Source organism: Salvia hispanica, chromosome 3 (assembly GCF_023119035.1).
Source record: "Salvia hispanica cultivar TCC Black 2014 chromosome 3, UniMelb_Shisp_WGS_1.0, whole genome shotgun sequence".
Lineage (NCBI taxonomy): Eukaryota > Viridiplantae > Streptophyta > Magnoliopsida > Lamiales > Lamiaceae > Salvia > Salvia hispanica.
In genome coordinates, this window is record NC_062967.1 from 24,651,217 (window position 1) to 24,671,043 (window position 19,827).

A 19,827-nucleotide genomic window follows, 5' to 3' on the forward strand; every position below is an offset into this window, starting at 1 on the left:
ATTTAGAAACTTGAGTTTTTGTCGATTGGTTTCATTTCTTTCATATGCTCGGTAGTTTTCGAGAGCCGATTCATCATTATTTCAGCTTTCTGGTTAAGCACGTACTAATGACCGGACGAAGACATAGACGTGTGGGTCGTGATTTTTGTAGCAGGGGACATGGAGAGGAACCCATGGACGAAGAGGACTCTCGACAACGTCATCTACGTGTTGTAGAGAACGATGAATTGAGGAGACAAATTCAACAACTTCACAATAACTTGCGTGTTTTGAGATTTTCTTTATCGAAGGTTCCTATTCTGTGTTATAAACTGATGAGGACAGGGACACTAATATTCCTTTTGTGCAAAACTCGAAATTGAGTATTTTCCAAGAAAAGGTGAATGATGCAAATGTGAGACATCTGCGATAAAAATGGAGACTTGGAATGAAAATTTATTTTTGATTTTTCAAGAATAACAACTGGTCAAAATCTACCAAAATAAATTGAAATATAAGGACTAAAGAAAGAGTACAAAACAGGCATAATGTTTCTAGTTTTTGTACGCTGAACCATGCAAAAGGGAATAACACATGTTGTTTGTATGTGTTGTCACACTCATGAAGATGTGTGCAAATCGATTAAAATGTATGGGAGCATGGTCCGACTAATAGACTCAGCCAATTCAAAGAGCATTTACTAATAATATTTGTTCGAATTATGCTACTACTAGTTTTCCCAAACATTGTACGTCGAAATTAACAATTCTTTAGTAAATATTGAAATTTTATTAAATACTACCCGTTAGAAAACTTTGAAATAGAAGAAGAAATGAATGTTGAACATATGTGATAAGGTGTTAAGGGACAAAAAGAGGAGGAAGAAAAGTGACCCCACAATGACGATGGGTCCCAAAACCAGACAAACAAAGTCCTCAGGAATATCGATCGATTCGATCAAAAGATTCAAAATAAATAAACTAATAAGCAACGAGAGAGAGATTGTCTTGAGATTGGAGTGGGGCAGTTGGAGCTCGACAAAGGGGGAAGACCACCGCTTTCCAAAAGATGCTCTCTTCTCTCTATTTTTTTAAACACTTACTTGCCTTGTGATTAACCCAATGTTATGTTTATGTTATCTCAAAACTTAAATAAATCCTCTCTTTTGTTTTCATAATTTATTTAATCGTCAAATGGTTTTGTCCGAATTCATATCTCATTTTTGTTTACAATAAGAAACAACTTTACTAGAAACAATTCTGATTTATAGTATTGCAAACAATTAAATATTAAAGCAACCTATAAATAGCTAGGAAAGAAAGAGTGAATATAAATCCGCTTACACTTTTTAAATAATAAAACCGTATAATAATTACTCTTAGTTCCAATACATATATTTATTAAGAATAGAAACTAAGGTGGCTTTCGGTTGTCATGACTAAATATCATGAGACTATCTATCTAGGATTAAGTTGTGGGATTATTTTAGTTGGAGGGGGAGGCTATGACTAATTATCATGAGACTATCCATCTAGGATTAAGTTATAGGGATCAATCTTATGAACCAAATATTATACATATTTAATCATGAGATTTAGTTTTGTCAACCGAACACCCCCTAAGAGTTATGAAGAATGTGAATAGATAGATAAGAATGAAAAGATAAGTGCGAAAAAATTAATGTTCTTAAAATTAGAAAATTATAGGTTAGAGTTTCGCAAAATCTTCTAAATCTGTTCCGTAATAAGGAATATACATTTGAATAATGATAATAGGGTGTTTATAAATGCAGAAAATGGATATATCTAAAGAATGACAATCCGTGGAGTGAAGATGCCTACGAAAATAAAATTAATAGTAATTCTGTTGTTGATTTCATTAAAATAAAATAGGGAGATCTACTATAATGTTTATGATAAATTAATTAGCATTAAAAATGTGGGCATGTCTGATTTTGGTTAATGATGCAAACGCACACGGACGCCATTAGTTATCACAGCCTTTGAGGGCAATCAAATCTCCGCCCAATCATCATCTTATGCCTCTCTGGATTTTGTTGGGCCCTCCATCTTATTATACTAATTTAAATTGCAATATCTCTCAAATGTAAATACTCGACACGAATTTTTAATAGTATATAATTAAGAAAGTAAGACAGCGATAAAAAAAAATAAAATTTAAATATTATTAGTAGAAAATAGATCTTACCTTATTGGAGAGAAAGAAGTTTTTAAAATGAGAAAGATCATACATTTTAAGAACGGATTAAAAAAAATATTTATATTTTTCAAAAACAAAGCAATATATATTATCCCATTTTTTGTCATTCATTAACTGGCTATTTAATTTCTCTCGAAAACACACATAAAATGATCAAAATCAGACCTTTGCTTTTGAAACAATACAAAAATCAAAATATCCCTTTGTTCCATAAAATAATTAATACTCCTACTACTTAGTAGTAATTCATTTCCGAGATGCCCAAAAAAGTTATTAGTCTAATTTTTTAATGGGAATTGAATTAAATATTATACTATTAATAAAATAATCTTATTAATATTTATAAGATGGCTTGTGTAAGCAATACAAAAGGCAAAGTAAGTCATTTGTATATATAAATTTTATTTTCTATTTCTTTTATTTTATCAATTTATATTGAAATATGTATCGTGTATTATTATTTTTTTTGTTGAAGAATACTAAACTTCGTTATATAGATTTAAAAAGAATTAAGTTGAAAGGCAAAGCAACTCCCGATTATACTTTCACACAGTCCCACCAATTACCCAATTCCAAAAGATTGCAATCAATGTGATATCTTAAACACTAACCCATAAAGACCTAATCATTGCCATTAATCCACGTGCCACGTGTCAATCAATGGACTCGCCCCATGCATGCATGCATGCGAATGCGTCAACCCAATTAATGCAATCTAAGTAATTATTAAACAATCTTATATTATTACTACCACAAGTCACGAAAAGAAAACAGTGTTTGAACTTCCGAAAAAAACATTCCTCAAAAGCAACGATATACAACTGGAACTAATGAATCCCAGTCTCCCACTTTCTCTCTCTCTATCCACAAATATATGTGTATAGAAATAGAAATAGAAATAGAAAGAGAAAGAGAGATTAGGATTGGTCTTCATAGCATTGTAACGTCGTTTTGAACAGGATCTACTTTTGGCAGGTAATGTTAATAAATTGAGGTCGTTGAGAGTTGTGTGGGAATGGAGTAAAGGAAAAGAAAACGATGATCAACACAACATAACAAGCAACCAAAGTACCCCTCTTATCCATTTTCATATCCATTTTCATAAGAGTAATGATAAACGATCAAATTTTGTATAACCAAAATAAGATTATATTAATAAATGTATTAATTATATATTAAAATAATAAATATAGTAAGTGGACACGTTAAAAGGATTTATTAGTCTTTAACCTCATTTTTTATTTTTATATTTGAATATTTTTCTATTATTTTTAAAATTTGAATTAAAGTATGCACTAATTACATTTATAGTTCTAAAATATTAAAAAAATTATACACAAATCATAAATATATGACCACAATATTATGCACTTCTCGTGTACTATATATGCATCCATATATTTTAATTAAATGCATAAATAAACCTTTTTTTTCCAAATAAACTAGTTTTTGGTTATACAAAATTTGGTCACATAACTTTATTGTTTTCATAATGCAATTCTTACTTACTAATTCATGATGCAACTCTTACTTACCAAGATCACTATTTTCAATGTGCTCTCAAAGTTGGAACATGAGAAACTTTAAGCGCATCTACAACAATGATCCTTTTATTCATAATTCTGTTACAATTTCGTTTTAGTAAGTAGTCTCGTAACAATCTTATTCCAACTTTATATTTACTAAAATCTTGATAATTATAAATTAAAATTAAAATGAATGAAAATTTTATTATAATTTAAATTCCTAAATCACTTAAACCAAATTAAAAGATTTAATAATTTAACTTCCTAAATTATTAAATAAAAAAACAAAAAATGGACCATATGATAAAATGTCATTAAAATTAACAATAAATAAATAATTTTTTTTAAAAAAATAAAAGCTGAAAAATTTAACCCTAACTCTCACAATATCGACTTGAAACAACTTAGTAATCCGGCCTTTTGCCCCATCCAAGCTGAAATCAGGTTTGCCTCCATCCGAACCATCCTACAACAAGGCCTAGATTAAGCTCTCCTACTGGCAGCCCCTATTGGGGTTTGGGGCCTTGCTGCGTATGCTTTCTGATAATCTTTATGCCAACGTGTACAATCGGAAAATCTACGTGGATATCACCATCCAAATCTTTAATTGAAACATTTTTTGTTGTTTCACGACATCGTTTGTTTTCTCACCACCCGCTTCCATCCTTTGAATATATAATTAACCTCTCAAATCTCAATTGCAACTTTTTTCAGGGATCTTCGTCGATTTCAAACTCCATTCAGGTATATCTCGACTGCACACTTGAATAGGTTTCGATTTTTGTGAATTTCTTGTTCTTTTTCGAATTAATTTTCAAAATTAAAACCTTTTAGGACCCATTCGGATATCAATAATTAACCTCAAATTGCATTCCCTGCTTTCACCACCTCCATTAAATGTAAATCTTTCTTTGAACTGGAAAAACGTATTCACCACCACCGAGTTGGAAAAAAACAATAGAAATTGAAAAAATAAATTGAAATCAAGGACCCACCTCATTGACATTGAGGACGGTATTCGCGACCACAAGCTGAAATAGACAATTTGTTGTTGCTTCTTTCTTTTACCAATAATCCAATAAACTTTGAAGAAATTCCCTAAAATGTGTTGTGAAAGAGAGAAACAAGGTTTTGTGTTTTTATTTTTGTAGCGTCGCAGGTCGTGTGTTTCTAATTCTCGATAGCATGTTTTTATTAAATTTGTTTTGTTTTCAGATTTTGTTTTTAAAGTTGTATTTTGTTAAGATGTGCCAACATGACATGCCACGTATGAGAATTCTGTCAAGTAGGATTCAAAATGACACACAAACTAGCCAAATTTTACTCTTGACCCGCCAAGGAAAATATCAAATAGTTTGAAAGTGCATGATATACGATACCAATTTGAACGTTCGTGGGTAAAACCAAAATTGTGCAAAGTTCATTAATTTAGGGACCAATTTCTCTTTCTCTCTCTATATATATATATATGTGTGTCACGATTAGCCATTCTCGTATGAATCGGACCACATTTTTGGTAACGAGCTGTAAATTAGTACTATATCATAAAAGAATATGCGCAAAATTATCCCAAGTTCCCAACACATTTGACATACATATGTATTACCCTTACACATTAGATATTTTCCAAATTGATTACATAAAGAATTCTTTGTCATATGAACTTAAACCATGACAATAATAATAATTATAAAAATATTAAAAGTATGGTAATATATGTAGAAATGGAAATATGTGTCGGTCAAATATTGAAAATAAGACAAGACTAAAAAGATGAATCTGTAAACCCCCAATTGTCTCCTAGAAGGAGGTCTAGTCTTCTGCCCAAAGGAAACTCGACACCCCTTTTCTCTTATCTCTTTTTCTTTTCTCGATGATTGATATTTGAGAATGCCCAATCTACCTTATTGTCCATTTGTCATGTAATTGCTTCATCCATTTTCCTTTCCATTTTTATAAGGTTTTCAGCATGCAGCAACATTATTCTAGAATGACGTCCTTGGTTTACCAACATAGTTTTCAAAATGGTCAATTCGCTATATACCAAAATTAAAAATAAAGGAAAAGGAAAAATTAAAGAAACAAAGAAAAGAATATTATAGGGAGGGAGGTTCAGCCTTTGGGAATGTTACTGTTTTTAGACTGGATTTTCACTTTTATTGGGATGTTACATACTTCAGCCCCAGATTTAATCGAAAAGTTCGACAATAATACATCGGAGTACGTCAGAGAAATTCAAATTCTTCCATATTTTCATTTGTTTTTTTCGCTTAAAGATGGAATAGTACCATTGCTTCATGCCTACTCCCTCCGTTCACGAATAGGAGTCTCATTTCTATCCGACACGGGTTTAAAAAAATGTTAAGAAAAGTGGGTGGAAGAAAGTTAGTGGAATAGGGGTCCCACCTGTATATAATAGTTTTAAATGATATATGAGTGGAATGAGTTGATGGAATGTGGGGTCTTTTTACCATTTAAGGTAATTATGAATCGGGACTCCTATTCGTGGACGGACCAAAATGGAAAAACGGGACTCCTATTCGTGGACGGAGGGAGTACCTATTTAATTTAGCGAAGGATTATTATCTTAGATGAATTGTGAATGTGAATTATGTACTATTTGAAACAAAATTTAAAGTACAAAAGAAGAAAACTTTAATTTCTGAAACATTTAACAGAACATTGTAAAAGAAATACGAAAATAATTTATTGGCTTCAAGTGGCCTACATAACTAGGTGCAGTAAATTGACCATTTCAAAACAATGTTGGTAAGTACACTACTATTACAAATTTACAATTACAATGAGAGGAAGTGGTGAAACATTAGAGCATCTCCATCCGTGCTCTTAGCTAAGAACATGGAAGTGAGTCCGGACCTACTTTTACTTCTTGTCCTTAGCTAAGAACACAACACCCACATCCGTGCTTTTAGCTAAGGACCAGCTTAAGACTCCCACCATTCTATTATTCAATTTAAATAAAAACATTTCCACAATATTAAAATGCATTAAAAATACCCGGAATACTATTACAAATTTCAAAATAATTAAAAATTACATAATTAAAATCCTAAAAAATTAAAATTCATAAAATTAAAAAGACCCACTACTCGTTGCCGAATTTCGCCCAAATGTGATTGATTAGATCTTTTTGTAGCTCAGTGTGGGCTCTTGTATTGCGCATTGTGTGTCTTCTTTCGATCCTCTCGTTCACCGTCGTATGCACACCTCGGCGTGGGGGAGACCTCGCGGTTGAGCTTCCGGCTTCATCCTCGTTGTAAAAGTTAGCCGTCTTCGGTCCTTCGTCAGCTATAATCATGTTGTGCAAGATAATACATGTGTACATGATGTCGGCGATATTCTTAACGTACCAAAGCCGAGAATGAGACTTCACAATGTTGAATCGGTCTTGAAGGACCCCAAAAGCTCTTTCGACATCTTTCCGAGCAGACTCTTGACGTTGCGCAAAAAGAATCCGTCTCGGTTCTTGTGGATTGCTGAACGACTTCACGAAAGTCGACCACCTTGGGTAGATACCATCGGCGAGATAGTAACCCATGTGGTATGCAATTCCGTTGACGGTGAAGTCGATCGCCGGTGCTACACCATTCAAAACATCATCGAAGAGTGGTGAAGAATATAGCACGTTCAAGTCGTTGTTGGATCCGGCAACACCGAAATATGCATGCCAAATCCATAGGCAATAGTCGGCGACCGCTTCAAGGATAAGCGTTGGCCCGCCGCCTTTGTGGCCGCTTAAGTATTGCCCCCTCCAAGCAGTCGGACAATTCTTCCACTTCCAATGCATGCAGTCAATGCTGCCTAGCATACCGGGAAAACCGTGGACTGTTTCGTGAAGATGAAGCAACCGTTGACAATCGTCGGTGGTGGGTGCCCGAAGGAATTCCTCGCCGAAAGCAGAACGAACGCCGTCGCAAAAACTCTTGAGGCATAGGATTCCAGTTGACTCACCGACATGCAAATACTCGTCAAAGAGGTCAGCCGTTTGCCTAGTAGCAAGTTGTCGGATGGCACAAGTACACTTTTGCAACGCCGAGAGACTTTGCCGACCGGTTGCGTCTGCACCTGATTGAAAGTATTCAACACGGGTGGACAATGTGTTGACAATACGCATAAACAACCGTTTTGACATGCGAAAACGGGCCGAAAGTAATCTTCTGGATACCGCGGCTGGTCGGAAAAAATAGTCGGCAACTAGCCTTTCATGGGCTCCCTCCCGATCACGAGGGATGTAGCGACGTTTTGATCTAGTTGGTTGAGGAGGAGGGGCGGGGGTATTGGCGGCGACATAGGCTTCATAGGCGGCACGATATTGTTCATAATATTCTTGTTCTTCGCGTTCCGCTTCCGCAATGAGATCAGTGAATAGAGATGTCAAATGGGCCGGGCCGACCCAGCCCAGCTCGGGCCCGGCCCAGGCCCGGCCCACCAATGAAACAGTGCGGGCTTGGGCTGGGCTCAGTAGATTAATCGGGCTCCAATTGGGCCTTTTTACAAACCCAGGCCCGGCCCAGGCCCAGGCCCAGTCAAAGCCCAATCCAGACCCAGACCCGGCCCAGGCCCAGGCCCGGCCAAAGCCCGAACTAGGCCCAGGCCCGGCAGAATATAACTTATGCACTTAATTTTATATTATTAGTTATTGCAATAGAGTTATCTCTGCATACTTATATCAATCTTATGTGTATAAAAATATATTGCGTGAATATATATATCATGTACATGAGTGAAGAGTGAATATTATTCATACATAATTACATACTCAATAACCATATCCCGTAGTTAATTTATTATTAGAATGATTATGAAGTATTATATTTGTATATTTGTTTTCTATGATTACATAGATTAGTCATTGACTTTTTAAAAAAAAGTGCATCATAGAATTGATTGTATAACGTGTTATAATAATTTTGATTTGCATAATTATAGAAATTAGTTGTCAATGATTTATCTCAATCAAATATAGTTCCATAAATATAATGATTGATTAGTTATTTAGATGTATATAATATATGTGTATGTGTATGAGTATGAAAATTGATTGGATATATGTATTTGTATATTTCATGATAATCATATATTTTATTAATGAAATTATGTAAAATAATCAATTAATTTAATTACTCAACCTAAATAAAAACTTATAACAAATATATTTCCATTTTGATTTGCATAATACTAATAAATATTAATTGTTAATTGATTTGCATAATTATAGATATTAGTTTTTTATAGATTTATCTCCATTAAAAATAGCTCCATAATTATAGTATTATAATTCCTAAATTTGTGGGTATTTATGCGTGTGTAATTTATAAATATAATACACAAAATTTGTGTGAATATATAAAACTTCATGTATGCAAAATCTTGATTCCTTATTTTGTGGGAATATGTATTTATATACATCATTAGTACTATTCAAGTAGAGATTAATATTATTTAATTAGCACAATAAAAAATTTTGAACTTGACCCAGCCCAGCCCGGCCCGGACCGGCCCAGCCCGGCCCACTTACCAACTGGGCCCGGGCTTGGGCTGGGCTCATTCTATATATGAAAACCCAGGCCCGGCCCGGCCCGCCACAGACATGGGCCGGGCTGGCCGGGCCGGGCCGGGCCGGCCCACTTGACATCTCTATCGGTGAATTTCATTTTTGAATTTTTTAGAGAAGGTTTGAGTGAGAGAGGAAGATGTAGATGATTTAGTATGAAAAAGTATAAATGAGAGATAATTTGAGGTGAAAAGTGGACGATGAATGTGTGAATTTATAGATGATTTTGGGATTAAAAAAATATAAAAAAATCACAAAAATCCAAAAAAACCGTCCATAAACGGCTCTATTTTTTGGGAATCCAAAAATATTTTTTTTATTTTTGGTATTATTTCTGAATCAAAAAAAAAACAAATTTTCGTGCCACGTAGGGCTGCTCAGCGGCACGGACGGACGGCTCGCAGCGGCGGACGACCTCGTCCTTGCCGCTGGGACGAACGGACGGACGGCGGATTTTACACCGCTGCGGATGCTCTTACACAATTGACAATTTTAATCTGAAATATCAAAAGATACACCAGAATGGAAGCGAGTCTAGTGATATTGTATATCAAAATTAGCAAAGATTATTTAGTTTGAAAAGGTTGTACTAATATTTTTTGAAATAATTGAATGTTAGAGCATAAGAGCATATGGCTTGCGTTCATGTGTAATGTGACATCGAAATAGAATGGGAGAATGAATTGCAAAGGTTCGCCCCCCGCATGACTCACAATGTCTAATGAGGGGGCGGGCTGTTCCGCCACACACCTCCCCTCATGTGGACCAAATGCCGACATTCGTGTGCCCTACTCCATACAAGAGATACGAAATTGTTTGAAGCGTGAGTTGACTCTTCGGTGGGTCTGATCGTCAAGAAACCAACAAAAATCGAAGGTTTTTTAGGAGAGAGTGGTTGAAACTTTACAACGCGACCAAGCCCATGAAGCTCCCCGTTGGAAATAGAAGATGCTTTGGGCTCATTTCGAACAAATGAGTCCAAAAATACATAACTTTTGCGGCATCTTTAACAATGAGGAGAAGCGATACAACATCAAATCAACTGAGGCGAGGCCGATGTTATAAGGCCGACACTCAGAATCTACCAATAGGACAACATGAAGCCTTTCAAGTTTGTCCCAACCTGAGAGAAGGCTAGCGCATCGACAAGTGATTGGGATCGAAACGCACTAAGTACGATCAAAGGCCAAAATTTTACAAGTGGCGAGGCCCAATCCGAGTCCGTGAGTGAGGACCCCTCGTCCTGACTTTGACCAATTGGATTGAAGACAACAAAAGATTGAGGCAAGGGATGATCCCCTAACCTTCCCGCTATTGAATGGAGCGACGATTTAAATTTATTACCGTCAAAACAAATTTATGGCATGATTAATTGCTCATATTTACTTCATACATTTTTGTTCGAAAATCGAAAATGCAATAATCGACTAGATTTTACTGAAAAGTAAGTTGATGGCTTATTTTTATTATTAACTACTATTAACATTATTATTTTTGAATTCAATATATAGAGTATTGCTGTAAAGCCTAAAATTGAACAAGATAGGTAATCCGCAAATTCTGCGCCACTCTATGGAAAATCCCGCCAAAATCGGGTCTCCAAAACTACCTTTACTACTCAGTCCCATCGCCAACTACTGACGAGCAAAAACCGGCCGTCTCCGCCATGAACTAGCGGCGGATTCAGCTCCGCGTCTTCATCCCCTTTGGTAATTTTGCTTCACAAGTATATTTATTTATTTATTCTTTCATCGTGCATCTCCAGCATTATTACAAAATTGACAGCCAAATTTTTGCCCTACCATTGTCTGGTCAATGGGGCAAACATTGGATAATTGAACAGTATTTGTGGTTTATATGTGTTTAAATATCAGATTAGTTGTGCACAATTTCAGAGTTGGTACTTGTTGTTCTGGGATGCTTGCTCTCACTACTTGCCTAATAGTGGAGAAGAAAAAATTGATGGTAAATAAATCGGATTTGGTTGCTAGAACTTGCTATGGGGTGAGTGTGACTATAATGATGCTTTTATTTTCTTGTCTGTATTCAAAATTTCACAATTATAACGCTTGAACAAGGTGATAGAGTTGGTCTCCGAATAGTGTAAACTTCCATGAAAAATTAGCATCAGTTCAAGCTATATGATTGAAAATATTTTTACATAGGTATGTGATGTGTTTGGTGAAAAGGTACATCCGTGTTTGAAAATTTTTATGCCGGTCTTTCATTGTGTAAAATAGCAATGAAATCATAAAGAGAGTGATGGACTATGTTTATGATGGACCTAATTTGCTCACAAGTTTGTCACACTGATAAATCTTTGAACTCAAGAAGGTATATGCATCTTGATCTGGAAAATTACCCGGGGTGGGGGGCATCAAAGAAATGTGAAACTTTAAGTGATGGACTATTGTACCGGGAGATCAGGAGCTCTTTGCGGTTACATTGAATGGACCTTTAGTGAGGACATGATCAAGCTAAGCATTGTACTAGGGTCTCTCTCATAAGCCTTCAAAACCATTTGGGGTGCTTGAACTAGAAAGGTTTGGACTAACCTCGTAGTTCTTGGAGGGAGTGATAAAAGAGGAAAGATAGTGTCACTGCATTTAAGTGTATATTATCACACATGACCTGCATTTAAGCGTATAATATCGCATCATCTGAAATTTGATAAAATAGCAGGATTTTAATTTTGAGCACGAAAGGTGTAACTTTACTTGGGATTTACTTAAATAGTGTATGGACATGAAACCCTTATGAGGCTAGATGTTTATTTCTTTCTCTTTGGATTGTTTAGAAATTTCGCAACTGGTCCACTCCTATGCCTTAAATCCAAGAGAAGCATAGAAGCAATAACCGTGGCACCATTTTTTCGACTGCTTTACTTTTAATACAGAACACTGAAAAAGTCTGAGGCAAACATTAGACTACAATTCCAAGCTTTTTTCTTCCTAAAAAATGAAAAAGAAACCATTCTTTCTCATAACTTAAGTTGGATAACTCTGAAATAGCTCAAAGAAAATATTTAGTAAATTTCATTTATTTTGTAATCTTTTACTTCCTTTGATTATGCCGGTTAAACTATTTCAATTTCTTACAAAATGGGGCCTGTTTGGTATCTAAAAGAGCACTCAAATATGACTGAATCTCTTGTCAGGCTATTGTGCTCTTAAAGTTATTGCAGAGTAAGACGTCGATTTCTCAATAAGATCTTGGATTGTGAGGTGGATTCCGCTGAAAAAAAACATTGGAGCGCATGTAAACAAGGTGCTCTACCAACTGAGCTTAACCCTTAGTGCTAGTGATGCATATTTTCATGTAGTATATAATTTGTTGTTAACATGAATATTCTATGATTCAACATCATAAATATCGACTGTAAGATCCCTATCCTTCAGCGGCAACTATTTTCATTGCTCGACCACTCCAACCATCACTAAAGAGACTTCTGTGAACTCACCTTCATCATTCTTCTTAGAGAGGCCTATTGCTGCAAAGCTGGAAGAACTTAGATTGTGCACATATGTCAGTGTCATTCCTCAGGAGCTTAGCAACCCATTTTTGAGCCAGTGTCAAGAACTCAAGATTGCTAATGAATGTAAAGTCTCCATTGATAAGTCTGGACAGGCGACCATAATTCAAGGAGATAGGATGCCACCTGAATGCTTACAAAGACAAACACACCATTAGTTCTTTTGCATTCACTGTTTTTTCTATACTTAGATTCAAATTGGCTTTGCTAGAGTAAGCAATATAGGCCATGAGAGAACACCCAAGTCTTGACCTGTGATATGTATACATGTACAGAAGGATAAAAATATTGGTTGTGGCATTGACAGATAAGGATACGATGGTCGATGAGTCATTTGGAAAAGATTAGCTTAATTTATGGTCAACTGCAAAGTCTACTCGGACAAATGATGATAAGCTACACTATCCTAATAACAATAATCTCCCATATGGTATAAGTGTAGAACTAACTCTACGGGCTCTAGAAATTCCTACTAATACTGAAGATCCATGAAACCAAATTATTGTCTAATTAACTAATAACTAAACAGCTACCTTTACATACCTTGAGCATCCAACTGTGGAATGTTATGCATGTTTTCCCCTGCAGTGATACACCCGAATATTTCTGTAGTTTGCCAACACCTTATGTCTGTGAGAATTATTCTCCCGTCAGATTACTACTTTTGAATGCATAAAATCTTATTCATTGCACCGATGTTACATAAGTACTCCATCATATAACTGTTAGCATTCATTGATTGAAAGATATCAATTGACTGAGCGATGATTAACTCTCCATTTATCTTCTTCAATCATATGATCAATTCTGGAATAAAAGATTTAATTATAATAGAATATATAGGATCTTCTCTGAAGAGATAATTTGGCTGTATTTAGTTAATAGTTGGCTATTTTGCTTGGAAGATTTGTTCATTGAAATTTTATAGGAATTATCCTGGTATCAGTTCAACCTTTTCTACTTCTTCTTTTCCATTTCAAACTAGAGTTCTTGTACAATTAATTGCTTATAAGCCTTTCAGGAGAAGTAGGTCTGAATAAGTTTGTAACCATATCCATTTCCTCTCACTTTGTGGCACATGATAAAGCTCCTCCATATAAAATGGACACTAAGTCCATTGGATGGGTTAATATTGGCATTTTTTTGTGTTTGGTTTATAAGTCTACATTTGTAGTGTGTTCCCATTCAGCATAAATTAAGTAAACATTAAAGAAGAAACTCAGCTAGACCATAGACTGGAGTCCTTTAGATATTTGCTTAGGATAGGTAAATTTGGAGTGTTCTTTTTATGGATACTTTGGTTCTTGTAACTCCCATTCTGTTTCTTTTGTATACTTTCTTATAGAATTACTGTAATTTTGAACTCCACATTTCAGAAGATATATATATGCCTATTCTTTTGAGATATGTTGTTCCTTGCTATTGTGATAATGCATTTCTATGGGATATATCCATTTCTTTTCTAGTCACGTTTGAGACTATATTATTAAATGATTGTGTAGCTTTTGCAATTAGTTCCAGAAATGTAGTGATACCTTCATAAGCTGGAACCTAGCAATTTAGTCATCGACTTTCCCATGTCTGAAGAAAAAGGAGGTACTTATGCTGAAACAATCAAAAGACCAAGGTAGCTTCCCTGTCTTTTACCAAGTTCTTAATATACACTCCCAATTTATGCATGAGCTCTGTTGAGAAACCCAACATATATGAACACTAGTTCCAGAAGAAACATCAATATTTCCGTTCCATTATTATTTTTCTGACTTAATTTTGTACATTCTATGATGTAATGATTTTGATGACTATGTTTTGGGAGGGGATTAGGTAGATAATGCTAAAAAATTAGGGATGTCAATCTAGCCCGAAACCCATATTCAGAAGCGGGCTACATGGGCTAACCCGTTCGGGTCGGCGGATTATACGGGTGGGTTGCGGGTTAGCCCACGGGTTGAGCATTTAATATAAAATATAATTAAAGTTTTGGATTATATACTTATACGAAGTATATTTGGTAATATCAATATTAAATATTGTACAACATTTGATATGAAGAATATATGGTAATTATGTCTTCTCTTTCAAATTAAGTTAGGGTTATATGAAATGCATGATTTTCATTTAATTGTAGTCAGATTCATGTGTTATATTAATTAAACGATATGTTTATCTATTTTGTATCAATTTTCAATTGCTATTATTTTCTTTCTCTTGATCACTTTGATAATACTTTACTATTTGCGACAGTCTACTTTTTAATAAATTAGAATATTAGATTGGATAGAAAGTAACATATAAGATTACTATTGATCCGAATAGCCCGTGGGTTAGCTCGAAACCCGAAGATTTAGGGTTAGGGCTGAAAATTTATAATCCGAAAAATTCACAGCCCGAACAACCCGCACCCAAATAGCCCGACAACCCGAATGGATTATCCCGAACCTGAGCGGGTTAGCCCAATTGATATTCCTACTAAAAATAATAGGCAATTAAAGAATATGCTTGATTTTGATGTAATGATTTTGATGACTATGATTGTTAAAGAATATTCTGTTGAGAACCTTTGACAGATAATGCTAAAAATAATCAGTTAAAGGCAGATGATTATTTATATCGGAGGAATAAATAAAAGAAAGATAAGCATACAATAGGAAAGTTCTGGATGAATATTGTGTGTTCTAGTTTCATCAAGTTGGAATATTTTGTACATACTTGCAAGGAAACTATACCTCGTTTTAGTGCAAATTACGTATACTATACCCGCTCATAAAAAAATAAATAAAATTATAATGAATGAAATAAATTTTAATACATGACTAATAAAATAAGAAAAAGAGAATGAAAATACAGTGAATGCAGTGTTAGAGAATCGTGGGCTCTACCTTTAGAATGATTAGTATTTATTTAAAAAAATTTATTTTTAAATTAATCTAATTTTAGTGGACAATTTAAAATGATAGTAAAATTTATCTTATTTTTTAAGGACCGAGATAGTATATTAAAGTCTGCTAAATGTTCAAATTATGATCGGAACTCTTTTGTAGTCACTTGTATCACGAAAAATTGAATTGTAAACTCACTTATATTTGTGAGGGTGGAGTAGGGGATGGTGTAGGGAAAGGATTAGGTGATCCTAACTGATTGTCAACTTGTGAGCACACATTCCTAGGATTAAAGATATACTCCGTATTTATTAATTTATTTATATGGGTTGGAATTAATAAATGGCTTAATGTCCTAGTCCAAGACCAAGAGGTTCATAATTAACTTTAACTGGTTATTAAATTAAACAAATGCCTATTAGTTTAATTAATTAATTAATTAATTAATTAAATTTAGCCGTCTCTAATTAATTAAAAGAGTTTGGCTAATGAAAATAACTAATCATCTTCACTTAATTAATTACCTTCACTTATTAATGGGCTAATGGTTTGATTGTTTTCATCTAAAAAAATTACAAATTTAACAAAATATTAATTAGAATAACATATTAAGTAAAATGAGTAAAATAAAACACATATGAACAACTGAAAGTCAAAATAAAGACATGTTTTATGTGTATGCTGCTGTATGTTTTAGTACTACTGTATTTTAATTTTAATTTTAATTTTAATATTTATGTTATATGTTTAATGTATTTCAAAATTTTAATTTGTGTGATTTTTATAATCAATAAATGATATATTAATGATCAAATCTTATTATAATATTTAATATTAAATCATTGACTATAAATTATTGTGGGTTATGGGTAGTATGATAAAAAAAATTTATAGGTATAATCGAAAAAGAGTAATAAAAGTAATACGTACTACTAGAAAAAAAATTGAGTTTGAGGTTGATGTAAATTGTTATAGATTAAAATTAGATAGTGTGATATTTATAATAAATGAGTTTGAATTTAGATAAATGATTACTTATAACTTAATAAAGCTAATTTTATTTGATAATCATATTCATAAGTAACACTATATCATTTGAAGTTTGAAACAACTAAATCTTATGCCCCTACTTTATCATGAGAAAAAAGATTTGTCTGTGTGATACCAACCTCACCAAGTGACAAAAGTCAGTTCCAACAGTAGGAACTCATTGCCATAAATTACAATCAATTCGCCTAAGTTTGTTGAAAATCTATCACTAAATTTAATTTATTTAGAGCAAAGGTCAAAATTAGTTTTGAACATATGGTCATTTTATGTTTTTGGTCTTAAACATTGTTTTTTGGATTTTTTGGTCCTGAACATATGGAAATTTGATCATTTTGGTCATCCGTCAACATTTTCGTTAAAAACTAACTGTCAACTGGTTTAATCCCTATTTTGACCAAATTAAACTTTTAATTCTAATTTTTTACTCTCTAATTAATTCCCTAATTATTTTTAGAGAGAGTGTGTGGATTGGAATTAAAAATGGATTTCCATTTTTCATTTCGATTAAATCATTTTCCATTTCAATTCCATCTAAATCAATTTCTCAATTTTCCAATCAATTTATGTTGAAGCAGAGCATGGATGAAATGAAGCAATTGTTTAAGCTAAGCATGGAGCTCCAAGAAACCAGGGTCCGAGCAGACCAAGACCTCAAATCGCGCGACGCCCAAATCCTCCGCCTGAAGAAGCTCCTCGCCGCTGCCATTAAAGAACGCGACGAAGCTCGAGAAAATTGCAAGAAGATATTGTTGGAGAAGATCCTCGTCCACCAATCAGCCCCCAATTCAGCAATCTCCAACATATAAGACGAGCCCGCTAAAGGAATCAACGGATTGTCCTCTTCCGATTGCGAGGAGAGCATCGCTTCGTCACCCGAAAGAATGCCCGTGGAGTTGATCAAAGGCTCGTTGTCGGAATAGGGGAAGCTGCTGCAGGCGGTGGTGAAATTGGAAATTAAAAATGGATTTGCGTGAATGTGAAGACTGTGATTAAATTAAATAATACGTTTATAAAAATAATTAGGGAGTAAAAAATCAGAATTAAAAGTTTAATTTGGTCAAAATTGGGATTAAACCCGTTGACCGTTAGTTTTTAACGGAAATATTGACGGAGGACCAAAATGATCAAATTTTCATATTTTCAGGACCAAAAAATCGAAAAAGTAATGTTTAGGACCAAAAACGTAAAATGATCATATGTTCAGGACTAAAAAATCGAAAAGGTAATGTTTAAGACCAAAAACGTAAAATGATCATATGTTCAGGACCAATTTTGGCTTTTACTCATTTATTTAAGATTTACAAACTCGCGATTCACACAAAATGATAGTACTACATCTTTCATTATTTTATTGTTATATGTACTCCCTTCGTTCCATAAAAAATGTCTCACTTTTCTTTTTAGTTTATCTCACAAAGATGTCACATTTCCATTTTTAGAAAACGTTCACTCTCACAATAATATAAATATTATATTTTCTCTTTCTACCTAACAAACAAAACAAAACTTTCTGAAATCTTATGCAGTCCCACAAGTGTGACATTTTTTGTGGTGAGAGGAAAGAGTATATTATAATAAGCCTTTGTATGGGAATCATAAATAATAGTACAAAGATTAAAATGCATATTAAATTTTAATAACTATTAAAATAAAGAATATTTGAGTGAGACATGCATTGATTCGCATTTCCTCAATTCATGTTTCATTATAAATTCCTTATTTTAATATTTTTATTTTCAAATAGTAGAATTATTACTACTATAATATAATAGATTATAATTAATATTTATTATGAAAAATGAAATTAAAAAGATGATACACTGCAATTAGGAATTTATTAACGTTGATAATCAATTATTAACTAACACAATTACATTAAAACTCTAAAACTATATGTATAACCGCATAACCAATTCTAGTTAAAAAACAAAATATAACTAAAACACAAATATGAAAATAATGAAACTGAAGAAAAATATGAGAATTTGAAAGCAGTATACATTTTGGTATATTGGATTCCAATTGATTAATCAATGTGTGGTTCGAATTTATTTATTATTTTGGCACATTTTAAAGTCAAACTACAGTTATTAGCATTTAACGGCCAATTTATTCTAATACTTGAGCGGTTTTAAATTTGCAATATGAAATAACTTTTCCTTCTCTGACTATACCAATATATTTTGTCGCAGCAGGCCAATTATTCCCATCATTTTTGAGACAAATTTTAAATTTCTATAGATGCCCATAACTTTTTCAGGAAAAAAGGTGATGTGTTTATATTTTCACTTTATTTTTGTTTTTTCTTTCTATGTGTTGTACGCATGATTAATAGATGAGTTATAGGCAAAATCATATCGAATTAAATCATGTCATTTGTGACTTGTCCCCTCTAATTGCGCGTGCCGACATGCAGAAATACCAACACGTGATAAAATATGGAGTACCACCATCAATTATTTTGATATAGTAGAAGTAAATTTGCATGTATTATGTTAGTAAATTCACCGGGTGGCGGGTGTACATAGCATTTATTAATTTACGGACCACATGCATCGTTATTTAAATCGATTCGTGCTCTGCGGTCTTTTTATCATAAATTTATCATAAGTAAACAACTTATTTTTCTTTAAATTTATTCATTTTTTTATTAGTATTATTTCTCTTTTTTTTTTTTATTGTAATGAAGGATAATATTATTAATTACGTATGAGGTATCGTGTGCTTATATTTTCTTAATGAAATGATAAATAGTAAATAAAAAAGGTTGGATTTATTTTTACTGGAAAACGTGAAAAGAATTAGGAATTTAAGATACCTTTTTAACTCCTGTTTTTTCTATGATAAAAGTATTATAAAGGTGGAAATTTTTATTTCAGCATAAAACCTCAAACAAGAAATTATTATTTTGAAAAATAAATGAAGACTCAAAACCGATAGAAAAAAAAGGAATTATAAAGGTTGAAATTATTAAATCGACCAAAACCCTAAACAAAGTATATACCAAAAACTGAAAAACATGTCGAAAGTTTTGCAACCTAAGGAAAATTTAATCCTACTACTAGT

General features: G+C 33.4%; 1 long non-coding RNA gene across 1 annotated transcript; it reads left to right on the forward strand.

The window, feature by feature from the left end:
• Positions 1–10,859: 10,859 nt before the first annotated feature.
• Positions 10,860–14,527, forward strand: LOC125208894. Its single transcript, XR_007174260.1, has 3 exons — positions 10,860–11,009; positions 12,458–12,567; positions 14,348–14,527. It is a non-coding gene; the product is annotated as an uncharacterized LOC125208894 (long non-coding RNA).
• Positions 14,528–19,827: the final 5,300 nt, after the last annotated feature.